This window comes from Mycetomoellerius zeteki, unplaced genomic scaffold (genome assembly GCF_001594055.1).
Source record: "Mycetomoellerius zeteki isolate Tzet28-1 unplaced genomic scaffold, Tzet1.0 scaffold106, whole genome shotgun sequence".
NCBI lineage: Eukaryota > Metazoa > Arthropoda > Insecta > Hymenoptera > Formicidae > Mycetomoellerius > Mycetomoellerius zeteki.
The window spans coordinates 4,251,177-4,273,770 of NW_017255975.1; the positions used below are offsets into that span (position 1 = coordinate 4,251,177).

A 22,594-nucleotide genomic window follows, 5' to 3' on the forward strand; every position below is an offset into this window, starting at 1 on the left:
CGAGCGTCTCGACGGCGACGACAAAAGACGGTGGCGGCTCGGAGCTCGGAGAACTTGCTTGGGATTTAGATTCGAGAACCGTGCGATCGGCTTTCGAGAGTGCAGCTTGCTTGCATCGTATTTCTCTCTCTCTCTTTCTCTCTCTTTCTCTTCCTCACTGCACTTGTATCGTAAGCGTGCACACATATCTAGAGACATAAGAGCAAGCGCACGATAGAAGCAAACTTATCGATCGCCACGTGACGGGACCCTTTTAACTGCCTGGCTTGTTCTCAGTCGAACTCTTTCTTCCTTCCGCTCCTGCTTCCGCTATTTCACGTTATATTTTTTTTCTTGCCACTGCAGCACAACAAAGAGGAAGTTTCACGAAAAGATTGAAATTTTATTCATTTACCACGCCGATACGTATATCCTTCTCTCTTTATTTCTCTCTCTCTCTCTCTCTCTCTCTCTCTCTAACACACCTCTTCGCTGCCTCTTTATTTAGGCATTTTCTAACCAGATTGCTGCATCGCCAATTAAGCAGGCCGATGGATCATGCCCAGTCACGTGCTCCCGCCGTCTCGTTTCATTCACGATTCATTAGTCATTCTACATCTGCCATACTCGCAAGCGCATTGTATGACGCTAACTTCCTTGTATCAATTTACCAAGTAATCATAAATCTTTTTGATGTATGAAATTATATCGTTAATCTATGTAAATATTCCATTTGATAATTAATTAACGAAATAGTGTGTGATATATGATAATGACTTCATTGATATATCATGTATCGCAGTATTACATCTCGCGTTTCAAAATATCGCATGTTTCGAAATATGTAAAATTAAAATTAAAGGGAAGAGCGATCAAAAGAAAATATCAATTTAATTTTGAAAGTATTATATAATTAAATTGATCTCCGTTTTTACATAATGTTATCTCTCTCGGTGATATTTTTTTCTACATTCCGAAAGAGTCATAAAAACATCCATTATATTTTGTTGAAACTTTCACCATTTTTATTTTTTGCAGTTTGCATATTTATATAGTTGCATATTTTTATATAGGTACCTACATTCAGATGTTTTTGTTATGTATTTCATTGATATCTTTTGTTATGTTATTTCATTGATATTTTTTGACACAAATTTATGTCTCTTATTAATTCATTTATCCACAAGTGCATGGTTTTCTCCGTTCTGAAGAAGAACTTAATCCCAGAATATCTGCTGTCTTGGTTTTTTTTCACGAAAGATGCCATCTGCTCTGGAATATTTGTTTCTACTATCTCTCTTGTAAATATTCACATCACGTTTTATATCTCGATTCAAAAAGATGCGTACGTGTGTCGGATAATTTTGCGTCAAAGAGTGTCGCGCAAAGGAACGAAGATACGATGGTTCTCACATGCAAAGGGGAAGAATTCGGGGTACTGAAGTCGACTATGTCTTTTGTGTCTTGAATTACTTCATTTCGCTGCGAGTCATACGTGATCCGCAAAAGCGGCAGAACTGTGTCGATACTGGTATATTTTCTTTTTCTGCCTTTTTATTTTCCTTGGCAACTTTTCGCAAGGTTTCGTCAGGTAAACCCTATATAATGTGATTTTTCTTTCGCCTTTACATAAATACGACTATTTGTTTCTACGCTAGCCAGTTAAAGAAAACAATATTGGACCACGTGTTTGTATCACGTGCGCCACACGTGAAGTTCACTTTTCGTGGAATATTGTAGGTAAACTTGTATTTTGTTTTCTTGCACGTGGCTCTTCGTTTTGCGTTACGAGTATTCAGGTTTGTTGCGCGAAGCGGAAAAGCCCAAGGGGTTACAATATTCTCTGGGATAATATTTGAAATTTTTCTTGTATAAGAAATATAATTTTAAAAATAACATGTAAGATTTTTTCACTAAGGATGATTATCAAATCAGTTATAGATAACTGAGTAAAAGATAAAATTATAAAGGATTGAATTATATTAACGTAACTTTTGTTATTTTCCTACTAATTAATTCAATTATTAGTAAAATTATTAGTAAAATTATTTTACAAAAAATAAATAATTATAATTTAAATTTAGACCGACGAGAATAAATCAATTAAGAAAAATAATCTTATTTCCGATCAAAACGGATCTTGGTGCTTAACAATACTAATATGCTAATTTTTGCAAATACACTTGTAAATCGTATCGGCGCGCAGTTTATAAAACTGAAAAAATGTATTTGCAAAAATTTGCATATTAGTTAATACTATATAAGAGATCCGCTTTGTCTGAAAATAGGATTGTTTTTCTTAATTGATAAAAAATAAAATCTCTTCACAAAAGTTTATGAAACTCACTTATCATCATATCAATTTTAAAAGCTGATGCATTTGTATGACATCCTGCATATTGAACATTTTTGGAAACTTGAGAAAATAGCCTGTAAAGTTTAAACTGGCATTGCAAAGTTCAACTGGCGTTACGAATATCGTTGAGGAAACTGCATTGGAAGGAAAGGACAATACTGGCCTCGTGTTATCATCGAGCAATATCCCGTGATGTTATCTGTAATAACAAGCGGAAACGATTACGGGAAACTCTCTCGGGCGAAAGAATATCAAATGGGAGGACACCTGCGCCGAGAGCACTATCGTCTTCCGTGTTACCGAGAGACGAGAGTGTACGAATTATACGCAACGTGGAAGTTCAAGTAATATGCGAATGTCGGACTGTCGAGAAGTGTGAAAGCGACGAGACTTCGTAGACGGGACAATTTTAATAGACTTCTAATTACTGATATTATATTCTTAGTAATTATTTACCGGAGTACTATTGGGTCAAGGAAAATTTCGCGAGCATCTTACGAAATAATTCTCGCTGTTAGTGACTAATTTCGTAACTTAAAGAAAGTTTAGTGTTTGATATAAAATGAAATGAAAAAATTATGGAAATATTTAAATTATGTTCTATAAAATAGAGAGGTGTGTTCTGTGAAATATGATTTTTATAAAAGTTAAATTAATAATATGGCTCAATAAGAGAGAGAGAATAAATCAATAAATAAAAGAAGAGCTGTGAGCCAATTAAAATTTAATGAATATTTAATATTCGCGTACAAACGTTTCGACGCTGATCGGGTCATTTTCAATGTAAAAACAAATAATATTACATAAGTTGTCAAAGTATTTGTTCAGATTACAATACACTCAGAGAAAAAAGTCGTATCAATAACTATAAATTTGTAGTGAAATAGCGCCTCAACTATATACATATTATTAAATTCTAATAAGAATACTAAATTAAGTGAACTAAGAAAATATAGTACATTAACCATATAAACAATTTATAAATGGTTAATATTACTATATTTTCTTAGTTCACTTAATTTACTTATTGTTCTTATTAAAGCTTTATAATACATAATTATTGCATTTCTCCGTCAGAGTTTTTAAACCCTCCAAAATTTTCCTAAAATAAACCATCGAATTAAAGCGATAATCTTGTATGAGCTGTGTTGGATTCAAACTTTTAGTCCCTCGTAGGTTTCGGAAGTAGGCCGGATTCGCGAGAGTGCATGCCTGCATGACTGCGCGTTCTTCGCCCGGATGGGTACACGAAAGTCGACGAGAGCAAGTAATGTTCAGGTCGTGCCTTAATTCCGCAAAATCTCAACGCGAGATGGGAACTTCCCCAACAATGATGACACTCGCCCTTGCACGGCATAATTTCATAGCGTAAGTTGGACGTTCCGTCAAGCATTATCCTGGATTAATGTTTTTGTTCTTTTGCAATCATGGTTATTTTGTTTTATTAAAAAAAAGTTTTTAATTAAATTGTGTTATTTACTTGAATATTATTTCAGAGTCGCTGTCGAGAAATGTATTTTCGATACCATAAAAATTAAATGCATTATTTATTATGAGAAATTGAAATTATTTTATACTGTTCTTTTTTTGCTTTAAATACAAAAATTAATTAGATTTCTTGATAAATACAAATCTAAATATTTTAAAATCAAGGAAAATTGGAATATGAAATTATTTAAGTTAACATCATGTTACGTTTAGAATTGTATCAAGTTTCTCCTAATAACTTCACAGTGATTCAACAGAATCTACTTAATCAATAAGGTCGAAATAATTGGTTCGAAAGTATAATGGATTGCGCAACTTAACTTTTAAGATTGTTTTAACTGGTCTCGTATAAAGTGAACTTTCAAACGTTATGGTCGATCTTTCTGCGAAAAGACAAGTCGATGACTGGCAAAGTGTTCTCGAGGAAATCTTTGCGCGACCGTTAAGAACTTACGGTATTTCTGATAAACTAGTTCGCCCTTTTAAGCGCATCCTCACAACCTCAATGTCCTCGGCATACCTAGAGAGACCACCGTTTGCGGAAACCTCTTCATAGCGTCCGAGAAGTGGGAAAATACCAATGATTGCCTCTTCTCTTGAATAGCTCCGGTTCTTTATTATTTTTTGCTCGCAAATCAAGCGGCATGCCTCCTCTTTGTCATCCATCGCTGTCTCTGTAGCATTTGAGAATCAATATTACATGCAGTATGATCACATTTTTTTTTGTATCCGAATCATTTGTGATCCTGAACATCTGTCACGTACTCGTACTAATTTTAATCCTTTCAGACTCTACGTACATTGCAATGTATTTCAAATTTGAAGAAATTATCCGAAAATTATCTGAAACTATTTAATTCTATCGATATCATCTGAAATCTGATGTACATAATAATATGTATATGTTAGAAAAATAGTAAAAATTTTGAAAAAATTAATTGTTTAGTATGAATTACTTATTTAAGTGCACATAAATTGAATTAAAAAATTTGTTTTTAACAGATTCCAATAAAATTAGATCTGAATTAGGGGCTACCGCCAGCAACATGAATTTTAACTCTGCCATAAGGACCTTCGAGAAACACAGTAAATTTTCTCTCTCTCTCTCTCTCTCTCTCTCATTCCGGATTATATAAAAATCTGTAAAAATTTTAATATACTTGTTTAACAACGAATTTTTTTCATCATAGAAATCGTTAAAGCTTTAACAATGAGTTTTTACCATCATAGAATCGGATTGTATTATATTTACAGATTTAAATTTATGTATCAAAATTCGTAATAAAAATATCGATGGTGTCTTTAAAGACTCCATTTGTCGGAGGCTTAAATTGATTCAGGCAACTGTATTCAATGAACGATCAAAGCAACATAATAGAGCAATTGGCAAAAAAAGCGTAAAATTCTTCTATATATATTTCATGCAAACGTATGAAAAGTTTAATAGCTGCGTGTAGCAACTTAATAGAAAGCTTTTGTTGTTATCAAAAAACACTCGTAGATTTTTAAGCTTACCCGATGCAATTATCCAATTAACGAATACGTATACAAAAGCCATTGTGGTTTTCATGGGCGACATTCCCTGTGTGGGAACCGGAACGGTTTTCCTTCGCAAAATGCAGTGAATTTTGCTTAACGTTATACACCGCACGGTTAATTACTTGCCTCATTCGCGATCGCTACTTTGCCACCAACATCCTCGTCTATCTTCGAACGTTATCGGCTCCCTCTTACTTGCTTCCGCGTCTTTCGTCGTCGTTTTTCAACGGCGTTCATCCGTTACCAATTAGGATAATTCCGCCCTCTTCGTACCGCATCGTTCTACGCGATACACTTTGGTGGCTTGCGACCGTGCTCGGCGAGCCCGAAAATCACGGTCGTTGGTATCATCGATCGGCGGCGCTTCGCAACCGAGCGTTTCACGTTCCGGTAAATGGATTAGGAAAACTTGGTCGGTTTGCGCGATCGTGCAAGATGAAGCTTCCCGATGACGGGCAGATGAAACGACAGGAAAATCATGTTAAGAAAATGTAGAATTACTTCGAACAAGAATTAAGGATGAGCCATTCTTGTTGAACTTCGGCAAGTTTGGCGAGAATAGTTCGCAAAGATGATATTTACAATTGCAGCGAAGAATGGAAAGAAAAAAATAGATATACGTAATATTCTTGAGGCTTTCACGGGTGTTACCTATGTGACAATCTTGCGTTTCGCGGGTTTTCTCCGGAGAAAACCCGCGAAACGCAAGATTGTCACATAGATATACGTAAATTTTTATCGATTCTAGAATTTCATATTTATTGAAATGAATTGAAAGATGAGGCTTTAAATCTCAACAAAATTTGTTAACGTATAATATAAATTTGGGTAAATTTATTCAATTTTATTCTTTTAAAGTTTGATTAGATGGGTGTCTTATTACAGATCTAAGCTACTTGACCTTGTAACCAGCAGCGATATACCTACTTATCATTTCTGTGTATTTAGAGCTTGATAAACAATATATTACAATTACATTAATTTTGTTCACTGAAGATGGTTTGAATAAAACCAAAATATATGCATTTGATTCATGCACTGAATAAGAAGAATACATTAAATTATCAATTTGCGCAATTACACTGAGAAAAAAAGATATAGTTTGGTAACATAAAAAGAGAATTATTCACAAATGATCAATTATCATTGGATTATTTTGTCAAAATTACAAAATACAATATTTTTTTGTTAGATGAACAAAATTTTTTTATTTAACAGTACAAATTTATTTGGTTATTTACGTTTTGTAAATAACAATGTAAAATTTAGTTGCCATTACAAAATGAATATTCTTTTATTAATTTCAACAAAATAATCCACTATGGTAGAGCGAGGAACGTTTCGCGGAGCTGTCAGAGATGGCGTGTCTTCTCGTAAGAGAAATTCAATGTCTACCTATACAAAGCTAGGATGAGAGACTACTCTCGTGAACTTCTCGGCTCTCGCCACACCATGACCAATCATGGTAACAATCATTTTATCAGAGTGATAATCTCAATTGATCGAAATCTATATACACTTTGCCAAGGAAATTCAAAAACGTCAAACATAATTTCAGTCTGTAGAAAAAGTGAAAGATATATATTATTCTCGTGTATACATATAACCGTTTTGTTCCGGCAACAAATGTTCTATTTCTAATTATAAAAAATTTATAAACATCATACAAAAAACACTTTTATATCATTAAATTATTAGTTCATTTAATAAATTCAATAAATTAATATTGTCGTGGTAATCAACGATTTGATTGATCATATATCAACAAATAGTTTTTGTGTCAGTAACAAAATTTTGGTTCTTGATACAAAACATTTTTCTCAGTGTACCACGCTTAACTCTCATTCGCTAGGTATATTTTCTTTTATTTTATAATATAAAACGTTTTCTTAGGTTTTATCTATTAGGGGAGACCGGGGATAGTAGACTCATTTTTCAGTTTCGAATTTTTACAGATGAAATTAAGAGACTTATCGAAAAAATGAATTCTACACCAGTTACTACATACATTTGGCTATCTAATAATATTTTAATAATAAGGGGAAACTGATAACTAATATAAAAAAAATTCATTTTTTAAATGCATTCCATCTGGTTCAATTAGCCCCAGGAACGGGGTAAGATGATTAATGGTATGGGGTAATTTGACTAACACTATTAAAATGAAAATTAATGTATATTTTAAGGTACATCTTAATTACATAATAACGAAACTTTTAATAAAATGTATTTTAAACACAAACATATTTATAAAACTTTTATAAAAATGTATTTTGAGAACACAAACATATTCATAAAATAAAAAATGTTTATAACTTTGTACCTTGTTATTAGATAAGTAATTTATCTAATCCGAATCGTCATCCAAATTGCAGTTGTAACAAATATAATATGATAAGTTACCCTTTATGCATTTAGAATGTGCCCACATGTTACATTTCGTGCACTGTATCCACTCTTCTCCTGGAATACTTTTTAAATAACTTTCTGTGCAAACGAGACACATTTCATCATCTATCTCATTCGAGGATGAAGAATTTAGTTTATTCAAAATGTTTACAATAATTTCCTTGTAACTTTTTCAACCAAAGGATATTTTCCTTTATTTGGATTTGCCTTACTTTTTCCTTTTCTTGTTGTCTTGCTTTTTTGTTCGATTTCTTTTCCTTTCTTGTTGATTCTACTTTTCTTTCTTAGATTATCGAGCTTCTGTTTCATGAGTGCATCTTTTTCTGGTGAGTCTGTATATATTGCACTAGTACGTTTACGAGTATTTCTTCTTTTTTCTTGACGCCGTCCCGCTTTTGGCAGAGGTCTTATATCCTGAAGTGTGACTATTAAGCTAGACATCGAAGATGGGTTGACATTTTCCTTGACAGATGAAAGATATAAATTTTCCTGGGTAGCTGAAAGATCGACATTTTCCTGGGCAGCTGAAAGATCGACATTTTCCTGAGCAGCTGAAAGATCGATATTTTCCTTGATAGCTGAAAAATCGATATTTTCTTTGATAGCTGAAAAATCGATATTTTTCTCGGAAACTGAAAAATCCATATTTTCCTCGTTAGCTGAAAGATCGATATTTTCCTGGACAGAAAGAAATTTATCGTTCGCAGCGTTGATAATAGTAGAAATATCTTCTCTATCGGTCACATAAGATCCTAAGAATTCACTTTCAGGAAATATATTTTCATTTAGAGGAGATATTCCTGAAACGCGGAAACCTGCCTGAATATTTGTTGAAGTTGTCGCCAGAGGTAATGCAGTTTTTACTATTTCTGGAATGTGATAAATAGATAAAGTTTTTCCTGGATTACTAGCTAGCCAGTTGTCGCATGCTGTATTGACATATTTTTTCAAAGGTCCATATACAGATCTATCTAGAGGTTGCAACTTATGACTGCAATGAGGAGGGAACGATAAAACTGTAACTCCATTCTGTTTGAAATAATCAAGCGCCTCAATAGAAAGGTGAGATTCATGATTATCAAGTAAAAGAAGAACAGGCCTCTCTTTAGATGGTCTAACATGACGAACAAAATGTTTACAATATTTTATGAAATTTTCTTCTTTCATCCAACCTGATGGATTGGCATCACCTTCAGATCCAAGAGGGCCTCCTTGTATAAAATGATCTTTGTAATTGACTCTTGGAAATATAAAAAATGGTGGGACCATATTTCCTATAGCTGAAACTGCAACTGCAACGGTAATGAGAGTCCCTCTTTCAGCTGAAGTCATCTTCCCTAGTTGCTTTATCCCACGACGTGCAACTACACGATTAGGAGTGTGAACAGTAGTAATCCCTGTCTCATCCATATTCCAGATGTCAGATGGCTCCATTCTTAAACGATTATAGACTGTTTTCAAATTTGTGAAGAACAAATTAACATTATGTTTATTAAATGATGTTGCTCTAGAAAGACTTGTGGCTTGTGGTGATCTTATTGATAAACTGTTATTGCGTTTCAGAAAAGATGAGAACCAATCTTCACCTGCCATTTTGTTTTCATTCCAAGAAGCTGGCACTTTACTTCCATTTTTTATTGCAAATTGATAAGCCAATTTTCTTACTTCTCTGGGTGTTAAACCATAATAAATATCTGCTGCTTTTTTAACATATTCCACTAAAGCAATTTCTTCCGTATCATTCAAAATTTGACGACTTTTGATATAACCTACATGAGTTAATTGAATATTCGATACTTGACTGGAATCTTCTCCTGTAGCTTTTAATTTTGTAACATATCGATGCAAGGTTTTATATGGAATATTATATTTCAATCCTGAAGAACGAATGCTTTTTCCTTCTAAAATTACTTCTTTACATGCAAATTCCATAATGTCCTTCAGAATATTTCCTTTATCTGTCTTTCGCTTGTACGTCCTCATGATTTGCTGTAATTAAATTAATATCTTAGTATTTCATAATACTGTTCGGTAAAAAATTTTTCATACATGAATATGTATAAATATACACAAACATATATGATTGTATTCTATTACCTTTAAAAATAATTTTACAAAAAAAAGAAGGATATATGAACATATATGGACATACTTCATACATAATTATATATGTTTATGAATATTTATACATATTCATGCATGAATTCTTATACATGTAATTTAATTATGATATTTTATTGCGTATTTTTATTATTAAAATTTATTAAAACTACAAAAATTATTGCATTATAGATGGATTTAAAAAATAAAAAAGAATACTCTCTAAATTCTTTTAAGTGAAATCTCAATGAGAGTGAAAATACATACAGTTACTTATGGAATAGAGTGAGATCACCTTGGTAAAAAAAGTTGGTAGAGAACGATTGAGAACGATAGGATTTCTATCAATTTGTGTCGTTTTCTATAAGTTTATATCATTTCTATTGTTGACCTCGCGAGCATCACGATTGATATGATTCCTATCGTATATTTTATCAGATTTTATAAGATTTGTACAAGAGTCCTATAAGATCTGATTCAAATTAGTGAATTTACGAACCAAATTTCATATTCAAAACATGCTATCGACGTTTTTACCAGGACGTAGCGAATGACAGATTTCCTAACCTAACAAACTTTACCGATTAATATTTCAATTTGCAAGGCAGAACAATGCTTCTTTTTGCTAAATTCGTTCTTTTTGTGCAAAAACACGTCGAAAGAGCCTAGTTTTATCGAGATTGGACGCGAGGGAACTAAACTTATAACATTTACCACTGAGGTAAATCTCTTTAAAAGAATGAAATATTGCCATTCTTTTTCAAGAAATTGGTATATTTTCACTCTTTTTCAAAATTGACTGTATTTTCATTCTTTTAGAGTGAGATTTCATTCCAAGAAGTTTGAGAGTAGGTACTATCAGAATCGTCACTAAATTAGTCATATAGCCCCGTGTTATGGTTAGCCTACTAGTCCCATCCGTTCATTTTTTAAAAACATTAACAGTATACAATAACAAAGACAGATAAACAAAAAAAACCTGTTGGACTTTATTAAGTAAGAACTACACTTACTATATAAATGGAAATCAAATATCTCAGACAATTATACACAATTGTAAAACAAAAACTTTAAGAATGAAAATATTTACTTACGTGTTCGATTTTTTTAAATTGTAGCGTAACTTTTTTGAAAGATGCGTCTGCCTCGCGATATCACAACAGACTGAGCGGCAGTCACTGCTGCGTGCTCAGACACGTTTACGCGAGTCTCGCGCTATTTGTTTGCAACGTAGCTTCGATTAATCTACTTACCCCTATAGCCTAATGACCCCGGTCTCCCCTACTTCGTAATAAATGAAATTATTTTTGTGAATCATTATTTAGTTGAGGTTTATTCACATTTTTTTATTTTTGAAATATTTTAGGCATCCGTCGTCATCGAATGTTTAGATTGATTTAGTGGTATATCTCTGTTTCGACAGTTCTACAATATTATAGTACGAGTTGAACTCGCAGGATTATGCTATAATTAGTACCAGTTGCGTTATACAAGTTCTATCTATGCGGAATTTTTCAGTGATTCAAAGAGTTTCTTTATGTTAGAGAGATGCATCACGGAAAAAAAATGTAGCTATCGTAAAAACTGCATGTGGTAACTAAATGGCAGGTGTAAAATATGGACAGCTAAAATATAGGTACTATAGCTAATGTCTTAGGTGTGATACTATATTATAGCAGCAACAGCAAACCATTTTGCTGTAGTTAATAAATTTATAATTACGGCAGCAAATATATTATAACAAATTAAGATTAGCTGCGGCAGAGAAAATCTTTTTTTCTGTGATCGCAATAAACGGTCAAAGCGATATTTTTTCATGTCGCGGTTTGTTGCCATTGTAGCATCTCGTTCCCATTGCAACTATCAAAGTTGCATCTCTGTTGCCAGCGGGCTTCGTTAAATTTTCGCAGCAACCGTACGTTACGTCCATTTGAAAGTCCTTCGGTTTGCATTGCTGATCGTCCTGAAAGTGAACGAGGTACTAAAAGAGGATTTAATCTCTCGATCTCGCGTCGGCTTGTGTGTCCATTCGTTTCTCAATATCCCGCCATTCGATTCGTTGAATTTTACGAATTTTCGCAGATCTTTCTCTCTCTCTCTCTCTCTTTAGGCGGTGGCGATAATTGCGATAGAAATTTCCCAACGACTACGGTACACCGCTGAGTGTTTAGCGTCGCTTGTTCGCGAAAACACCGAGCAAGCCTGAGAGCAGAGTTTTCCCAAATACGTTATTATTTCGCAGTATTATTACACGAGAGATGGTTGGTTTGTTGAGAAAACGTGACAGTACGTCGAATAAATATTTGAACAGTGAACGATTGTTCGACCGCATTGTTTGCAATTTTTACTTTATGATCTTTTTTTATTTATTTTTTTCGTAATTTGACCGTGTTTGGTCTGTTGTTTCACGTACATTCAGACTTTTCGTGCTCATCGAATTGAAAACTTTACAGCTACGTCAACAGCTAAACATACACGAGTGTTTAAAAAACATGCGGTTATCCCCGATTATTATTGTTTTGTCGAATTCGGAATCAATTTGATGACACAATCTGTCGAGCGACCGACAAATTTTTGTTGTTACATACATATCCTGTAATCCTCTAAACTAAATTGGCTTAAAAATAATCAAAAGCATTTCGTTATTATATTTTCATAGAAAATAATTTATTAAAAGCTTTACTGTTGAACAATTTGACTTTAAATAATTAATTAGAATAATTATTCTTGACATCTTTATTTTTCGAAGTTTTACAGTTTAGAAGCGTGCTATTATTGAGACATTGTATAACAAGCACAAACTTTTGCCGCAGGTGCAACGGGTTCGATGTGACAAAAGTAAGACTTTGTTTGCAGTTTCGAAAGTCCGCGTGAGATTCCTTTCGGATTATTATCTGAAATTTCATGGGCATTAGGCGTCTGAGTCCTATCTTCCTTATTACTGCAATCCAACCAATGTCCCATTCGGTGTTAAGAGACAGTCTTGTGCCCAGTAGTCGTGGTTTCCTTTTAATGATCCCAGCAAATGAGAATGACTAGCAGTTAAAGTACGATTGCCTAGTTTTATGGCAAAATGCTACGTGCCGTACCGATAAGCATAGTACTAAAACCATTTCGGCAAAGGTCTCTTATTTGATAATACAACTTTCCTTTTTATGATAGGTATATATTTAGTTCTCCTCAGGCAGTTTGCTGATTCTTATTGATATCGTTCTTCAATTTTTATTTCGGTCTATATTTGATGTTTTAAATATTACGTCTAGTGATTTAACTCTTATAAAAATTTTATTTTTTCGTAGGATTACATAGTTCAACCAGTTTTCGATTATTTTATTGAAAAATTCTCTTGAAAAATTTTGATGTATTGATGAGTTATGTATGTTCCAGTAAAGCTTTGATTTTAATGGAACAAATAATCTTTAATGAAATAAAATAAAAATATTATATCGCGCGGTTTAAAACGGTTTTATCGATATATTACGAAGCGAAATAAATACATCGTGCGTGAAATGGTTAAATTAATTTACATCAACGTTCAATTGTAGAAACGGAACAGTTATGAAACGATATGTAAGCGTTTTTCATTATACGAAGATTTTCTATCATATTTTGGTCATCTTCATTGAGATATTTTTTTAAGGTATTCTCTAATATAAGTGAGAGTAAATTTTTCATTCCTTTTATTGAAACAGAAAAATAGGAGAAACTGGAAGTGAGTTTTGCTAAATAAAATGAGAAAATATTTTAGATAAATATTTTTTTTGTAAGGGGAAGGTGTTCTCGTATAAAATATTTTGTGAGCCTTTCAAAGGGGTAAGTAAATTTGTACAACCGACTTTCTTGCATTACTTCTAAAGCACGAGCCGAGATGTAGCAAACCGTACTTGGCTTCGACTAAACATCTATAGCGACCGTTTGCTCGGGGGAAACGAACTACGCTTCTCGCTTGGCGTTCAAGTAAGATTTCGTGAATCGAGTTTGTTGAATGAATGACGGAAGAATGAATATTCGCGTAGTAAAATAAATGTTACAAATCGCGTTATGTGACGCGTTGATTTAAAAATTTTTTAATTTTTTGTCTGAAACTTAAGGAATATATGATTAAGATTGTACTATTTAATTATCATACGAATTATACTGATTAGAACGAAAATTAATAGAAAGATTTATATTCTACAACGGTTAATAAAATAATTAGATATTTGTTGTACGCGATCAATAATAATAATAATAATAATATTTTCAGTAGATCTTTCTATTTTTGCGCTTTTTTAACGTAATATAGTATTACATTGGTAACCTAGAATAATAATAGAGTTATGTTTAAATTTTATATAAGAAAGAAGTTTAATCATACGTTCAATTATTACAGAATCTCACGTCGTCGATTGTTAATGGATACATATCAGCAAAGTCGACGATCCGAGGAGTCGCTCATGGATTATACAAGCGAGAATCGCTTTCACTTGGCACACATGATCGTTCGCGCACACATGAAGTGCTTCGCGTCTATTTGTTACCAGACTTGCTATTTCGGCTTTCGTCGTTGCTCGTCGAAGTCGAGGCATATACTCGCACGCGCCCGCGCGATCTAGTATGACGTTCTAATTTCACGTAACCGCGTTAAAGCTAACCTGCATCGTGGAAAGTGCGGAAGCTTAAGGAACCTGTGCCGCCGTCCTACGAATGACGAAGGTAGCAATAGCAGAGAAAGGGTCTTTGCAAAAGAGACCGCAGTTGGGCAAAGCAGAGCGAAATTTAAGCTCTAAACCACATTCTAACATAGCGTGGTTACTGTATAACTTATACCACAGCGCAGTCTGACTGAAGGTTACGACAGGAAATAAATGGTTCAATTGATAACAAATTTCAAATTTTGTCGACAGCACCTCGCAAGTAGAAGAAAAACGCTGATGGTAAATTTAAAATTATTAAATGTATTTTTATTAAGACCACAGCTAGATTTATATAATTTTTTAAAATATGATATATTCCTTATATTTTTTATAAATAATATGAATGTAGATTTAACACCACGCGGTATTTATATATATAATTTTCACCGTGTTAGTGTTGATATAAACACCAACATAGTAAGAGAGAATTATATGTATAAATATCTTATGGTGTTAAATTAATATGTTCATATTTTTTAGAGTACCTATAATGTCTTATATTTAAAAAATCGTAAAATTCTAGCTGTAATTTAAAAAAAAAATATTATTTAATAATTTAACATTTATTATCAATGGAAGGAGAGAGGTAATATGGATTTAACATCATGCTTATATAATTCTTATCTTATTGATATAAACATTTTCAACACAGTGAAAATTATATAAACACATTGATATTAAATCCATATCCATTTTTTAGAGTGTAATTCTTCTTTAATCAACACTGTGATGAGTTTAGAGATAATTTTGATAATTTCTACAATTATCTAAATATAACCACAAAAGCTCGTTGTCATGTATTAACTTACGTAATTTCCAATGAACTCGACACAGCCCAATGCAATTTTCAGACTTTCTCCCAATCGCCATACACGTCGACTGTCAGTGAAACTACGAAACGTTCATATATTTTTTCGGTTTGAGGTTTAAGGACTCGCCACGTAGTAATTACGAGTTAAATGCACGGCCACAATCTTCCTGTGTCTCGCTCTGTTTCTTGTAATTGAGAGATTCAGCTTACGAGTTCTTCAAGATTGAAGTTCCTGATGAATACTCGCGCGAATTGGCCGCTTTACGACCGTAACTTGATGATACTACTTTTTCTTTTGTCATTATCATCTTGGTTGTCGAGCTCTTCAAACATCTACCACCTGTTTCCGATTCCGCACGCGATGGATTCACGACTCATTTCGGCACACGACGCCTCGTAAAAATATTTTACGAGTGGCCAATGGATCCTACCGTCTTTTTTTCATCATTACGATCGTCTGACATCGTTTCCGATGCGCATTTTTGCGAGTAAATGCACGTTTTGCTGTCGAAAAAATTATTTCGTTGATACGGAGATGCGAACCTCTTGGGGTAGTGCTTTACGATCGACGTTTTTTCCAAGAGATAAATTATTGATTACAAATTTTTCGTGGCCTGAAAAATTGCATGAAAAGAGGCAATATACTAAAGATAAAATATTAAAAAGATACTGTTATCGAGTTTGATATACACATAGTAATAATGTGTACGTATTAGAAGTAAATCTTGAGGAAAAGTAAATAAGTAAATCTGAATCGAGATTTTGAGAAAGATTAATTATTGGTTTAGTAAAAGTGAATTATTGGCCAAAAATCGTGTGGAAAATTATGAGAACTTTATTTCAACACAAATAATTTACATACATATATATATATAATTGAATAAATTTTAAATAAATAACACTGAATAATTTTTACACATAATACGTGAGGTATATTATAAAATAGAGACAGAGGTGTACACATAGTTAAAAAAAAACAAATTAATCTAATAATATAATAAAAGTATAAATAATGATTACTTATTTTAATGTATAAATAATGCTTATATTCTCAAAATTTCGAAATATAATATTACAAATACTTTATTATAAATACTATACTATTATAAATACTTCATCAGGGATTTTAATCTTGGAGAACTGGCGAGTTGTAATATTATAAATTTTGGTTTTTTCTAATAATTTTTAAATACATACATATTTTAATGTCATTTACAGTTCTTCAGTTGATATTTTGTTTTGCGAATAGGATGCGAGAAGAAGAAATGATGGCATGATTTTGTGCACTTAGCTTTTGCACGTTTCATGTACGTGTTTCATATACATTTGTATTATGAACATACATACTGTATAAATCGTTTGCATCATGAAACCAACATCGGATTTCATCGATTACAGAATTACGGTGCAACGCACGTAAGGCGGACTGACATAAACAGAGCATGGCTTGCGTAATCACGCGCATCGATAAGCGCGTATCGTTGGTAGAAGAGCGTGCCGATGACGGAGGCAGGAAATTCGGTGGAATTTAGGCGTTCGCATTTGAGCCGTTTCGATAATGATGCCTTGATATTTCGACAACTTAGGTATTTATCCGGAATGTAGAAGATGTCGATTCGCATGTCAGTAGGTAGAGTACTTAGGTACTTCAACTCTCTAAAACTGATGTAAATTTGTAACATTCAATTATTGACACTGAATTTGTGATATCTATTTAATATATATTAATTAAAAGGCATTAATTCCAAGAAATCGAAATAACATAACTTCTATAAAAAGGGATTAACCCTAAGTAATTTTAAGAACAATTCCAATTTGCAGATGTAACATAAAAAATGAATTATTTAATACTTTCGACAAAAATTTTATAATTGAATGGATTCAATAGACCTCATCAACTCAGTGGAGGATTAAAAATATTTTAACTCCGATTTTGAAATGTAATGACTTTTAAATCCCTATAGATTGATGCATTCATTTTAAACAGATTTACGAAACGCGTCAATTTTTTAAACGAATGTTACAGTCTCCAATATCACAAAGTGAGGATTTTGAATGTGTACAAATAGAAACTTGTATAATAATCAGGTACACTTTTTATTACATTTTACACTGATTGAAATGTAAATTCTTCTACTTTTTACTCAAATTTAACGTAAATATTGACGCAATGTTTTAAATTAAAAATATTTTAATTTTGAATTAAAAAAATTGTGTTAATAATCGCGTCAAAGTATTTGAATTTTGAGTACGCATAAATTAAACAAGCTGTAGTTTAAGCTATATAAAAATAGAGAACTCTATTATATAAATATAGGGCTACTAAAAGACTCGATCTTAATCCTTATGCTGCTTAAAAAAGTATAATTTGTTACTATTTTATAAATGTGGAATTGTCTCGTTCATGATAAGGTTAACCTTTTTATAACCATTGAGATCTCTCGATGCCACTTATTTTTTATAGCCACGTAAGTTTATTGACAGCCGTAAGTCCCTCTTCAGTGCGAGCATAAACTCGTATTATCTTTTCATGTTGCGCGATTTACTTGAATTCTCCAAAAGTACCATTGGTCTTTCAAAAAGTCTCTCTGTTTTACTATCCATGTTTGCAAAGTGCATGAACCTTTGGCACGAACAATTAGTCTTTGAAAGGGTTTAATCCACTGTTGAAGATCGAGCACGCGATCGAAGAACGCGGTGGGAGATCGCACAGCATTCAGAACACGCGGCGCGACAAACTTTTGCTCTCGCCGAATACTTTTACGACAGATGAATACGGCGTGATCTCGTTTTCTCCTTCCGTTTAACGTAATCACCGTCGATCTCTTGGCTCGTCGCCGGCGTACTACTGACCGCTCGCTATTTTCGATTTCTGGTCGCCAACGCCGGAACGGCGCGTTCTGTGTTCAAGCACATTCGAAAGTGAATTATACGATTTAAACGCGATTTTGATATTCAAAGCTTTTTATTTCTTTAAATATATTGAGTTGAAATGAAAGTATTGCGTGTGTATTTTTAGCTCAAAGATATATATATTTATATATAATTTTTAGCTAACAATACGACATAATTTTTCTTCTAATCTAATATTTTATATACAGGGTCGAGCACGAAATGTCATACCATTTAATTATCTTACTAAAACTATAATTTGGAGCGTCATTTTTTTTAACTGTGTAAGCAAATTTAGTATTTTGTGAAAATTCTGTTAGATGTGACATCATTTGTTGGAATTAGGCAAAGATTAAGGCACACATAGCAGTTTGTGAAATGCAGGATGGCCATACATGTCCATTTGCTTACTTTATATGTAACATATTTATTTTTAACAAAATTAGAATTATTTTTAACAGAACTCGTATAAAATTAATTTCCAATATCTTAAAAATTGCCTCCAATAAATATCCAATATGATCTTTTGAAGATTCGTTCTTGTGTTTGACTATTTCTTTTACATAAATCCTTCAGATAACAATGCACGATACAGCTGTATGATGTAAACGAAAACATCTCTGAATCTTTACTACACTCTTTGTTTCTGCGAAAAACAATACAATTTTCACTTTATGCTTAACATTGTTAAGTCAACCGTCTGTTTTCACAAACTAGTGTGTGCGCTTTCACCTTCGTCTTCCGACTCGTACTGCCCTGCCTAACAAAATTTGTGTGTGTGTGTGTGTGTGTGTGTGTGTGTGTGTGTGTGTGTGTGTTCATACAGTTTAAAAAAACAATACTCCACAAGTATAGTTTTAATGAGATAATTAAATGATATGACATTTTATGCGCTATCCCATAATTAAGTTTTATTTTATGTAGGTAGGTCTGTGATATATATTAGTAAAGTGAAGTACACGTAGCATTTTAACATAATATTGTTCATTGTGAAGAAAAACTTTTTTAATGGAGAAAGTAATCGAATTTTGCATATTGTTCTGTGAGAATTGTTAATATATGCCTGGCGGTAATGGAAAACAAAGCAATTGTGAGAAATTTCTATTTTTAATTTTCTTAACTTATTTTTAATTTTCTTACTATATTAACATAAAAAAATATTCTTAACACAAAAAATATTTTCGCAATGCATTAATTTTTTTAGTTTATCTATCACTGAGGAAAAATGTACTAAATTTTAATAAACATGAACAGTACTAACTTAAATAATAAATAGTATTGATTTGACATTTATTGACGGTAGATAAATATTTACTAAAAGAAATAATAGTAAAATTAAATTAATGGTTCTTGTACCAAATAAGTATATGTTACATTTAGTAAATATTCAGTTAGTATCTACCATTCAAACAAACACTTATTAAAATTTAGTAAATTTTTCTTTCAGTGTAATAATCATACAAAACTGCATTTTCTATTCTTTTAATATATAAATCCAGTCTTTTAATACATAATTAAAATAAGTTTTAATATATAAGTGATAACACACTAATTTTATATGTAATTATAATTTTATATAATTTATATTTTGTGTAATACTAATTTTATGTAATATTAATTGAATGTAATTTATATTTAAATGTTTTTGAAGTAGGTAATATATATTTGGAATGAAAGAGCTTTTCTCTCTTGATGGTAATTTCATACACCAATAAAAGATTAAATAACATTTTGATCTCGCAATCGATCACTTTCATGATCGTGACAGAGCTGATAGATTACTAATGAATATTATAGCAACGATGCTCAGGAATTAAATCGCGATTTGAAACTTATTATTACCGATTGAAATAGAGCTTCGGAGCTTTGGGTGATCGATTACGGTGTTACAAAATATTGGCTCGATCTATGTAACACTTCGTCGAGGAAGCTCGTTTTCGAGAGACTAGCAACCAAGCGGACAACTTCGGAATTTCCAAATGGCGACAACTTCAACCTCACTTATCTTCACGTTACGCCGGTCACAGTTCAGAATTTTACTTCCGTGTTCCGGATAGTCGCTGGTCCGTGAAGTTCTCTTTTCAAACATCTTGAAGCTCTCTCGGCTCTCAATCTCACGGCTACTTCCCGCTTGTTATCGATTCGATAACCGTGTCGAGACGAGACGAGGAAGGCGCACGATACTTTTTGACATGCGCGTCGTAATTTCACGGAGCTGTCTGCTCCTTTGAAGGAAAGTCGACAAGCTCACGCAAGAGTTGTGCTGAAGAGTATGGAAAGGAAGTATGGAAAGAGGAAGTGGACGAGATTATCCGTAGTTGAGTCGTATCGAAGTTTGAAAGCAGTTTGCATCTTAATTAAGTAATGATATCATTGCAAGGACATTTTCGATGAAAATGTGCGCTTTACTCCTTCTCTCTCTCTCTCTCTCTCTCTCTCTCTCTCTCCCCCTCTCGTTTTCTAAAACCGCAATATGTTCACAAACTCCCTTGCGCGCTAAATATCTTTAAACTGTTTCGAACTAATTTTTCCAGCGCGCTTAGAATTAGCGGTAGGAAGTGAAATATCTAAACGTGATATAATTTAGAATTAAGATGGCTCGTATTACGCGATCAACAATATCAGGTGGGCGGTTGACAGAGAGAAGGAAATAGAGATATAGGGAGAGAGATTCGTGGAAGTCGTGGGATCCGAGAGATCTCAACGGAGTCGATGAACTCGCACGTGCTTTGAATGAACGAGCATGCTCTAAGCGTCTGGATGCTGTGGGTTTTTACGCCAGTTCGTGACGCAAAAGTGCGATTGTTATAATGTTTCAAGATATATTTTCGGGAAATCTTACAAAGCATTTATTAACTTTATTTATATTATTTTTTGTACATTTTGATTATATGGTATTTTAAATATTGGCCTGAAATACTTTATATGTATATATATATATATATATAAATTGTACGATTTTAATATAACATGGAACGTATGTAAAAAAATAAAAAATACTCGTCATCATTCATCCAGTTTCGGATTATATAAAAAAATGTGATTTAAGAGAGTCTGTTTGAAAATTTATACATTTGTGTATGTAGTAATCTGTAAATACACATGGCTTTAAATTTTGGCAACTTTTTAATCTTGTGAATATACGACTCTCTAGAGCAATTAAGCAATCACTGTTGGTTCGCAAAGCCAGAAATTTATGGTTGGTATGACTAAGTGAATGGGATTGAAAGGTGAATTGGATTAAAATTAAAAATTTGTGCGTCAGAGAAAGTATAATGATAGAGTATAATTGTGACTACTTGTCGACGTCCAAAGGAAAGGAATTGAGCGAATTACCACGTGAATTTCTAATTTTAAATCAGTTTCACTCGTTGTTACATATAAATACATAGATATCTTATTATATACATAGAGCTTTTTATTTCTAACGTAGTATCTTTTCTTTTTTTCAGGTAAGAAAAGTCCTGTTTTTCCAGTCATATGTGAATCATATACGTACGTATATCACAGTATATTATAGTAATGAATATAATTGAAGAGTAATTGTGTAAGATGGATTAAATTCCCTTTTAATAAAAATTATTTAGATACATTTTTTACAGAAGGATTAATTTTTCTGTAATTAATACTAATGTCGGATAATAAGTAGTATGTATCGCAATGATTTGAAATAAAGTTATTATTATTATTATATAAAAATTATAAATATGTCGCAAATAAATGTTTTATATTCTCTTTTATATTCTATAGTTTTTCATATATCACTTTCTCAAGTTTATAGATTCATTTTAGTGTTTTTGACCCATTTTACACGACTGCTCTCCACAATTATTTTAATACCTTAAACAGGACTACCGAAGTAGAAAGCGCGAAGCGTCTGTTTCATTAACTCGCTCCATAGGCGTTTAATTCCAGCGTACAATCCGCTTCGAAACTCCAGTAGCCTTTCGGTAAAACCCGGAACTTTCGATACCGCGGGAAGTTTTCTGCCAAGCGGGGCAAACAGGTCAGACTATCAATAGTTCGTTTATAACTTCGACTTCGTCGGGTTCGCTTTTATCGCAGAACACTCGGTTCGCCCGCCTCGTCCACGATTTAATACGCGACTCGTTTTCGCTGAGCGAGACTGCGAAACGACGTATGCACGTACACACATATACATTACGCGTATACGGGCAACGGGCAACTTTTTAATCTCGCCTTCAATTTACTCGTAACGCGCGATAAACGGCAGAAGATTGTGCACCAAATGCATCATAAAGTTACCGGCGCTTCTGAACTTTGAATCAGAGTCCTAATTGCATTCCGCGCGTGAATGAGCGCGCGAATATCACGCCCGCGCCG

The 22,594-nt window shown here is 32.9% G+C and overlaps 1 protein-coding gene and 1 long non-coding RNA gene across 5 annotated transcripts in view; one reads left to right on the plus strand and one right to left on the minus strand.

The window, feature by feature from the left end:
• LOC108723682 (uncharacterized) overlaps positions 1-11,149 on the minus strand; it is a 15,853-nt gene extending 4,704 nt beyond the window's left edge. The window contains exons 1-2 of the long non-coding RNA XR_001936661.1: positions 10,966-11,149; positions 9,392-9,760 (exon numbers count right to left, since the gene is read on the minus strand). This is a non-coding gene — a long non-coding RNA (uncharacterized lncRNA). The remainder of the gene's footprint in view (positions 1-9,391; positions 9,761-10,965) is intronic.
• Fur2 (furin-like protease 2) overlaps positions 1-22,594 on the plus strand; it is a 423,713-nt gene that overhangs the window by 77,179 nt on the left and 323,940 nt on the right. The window lies entirely within an intron of this gene.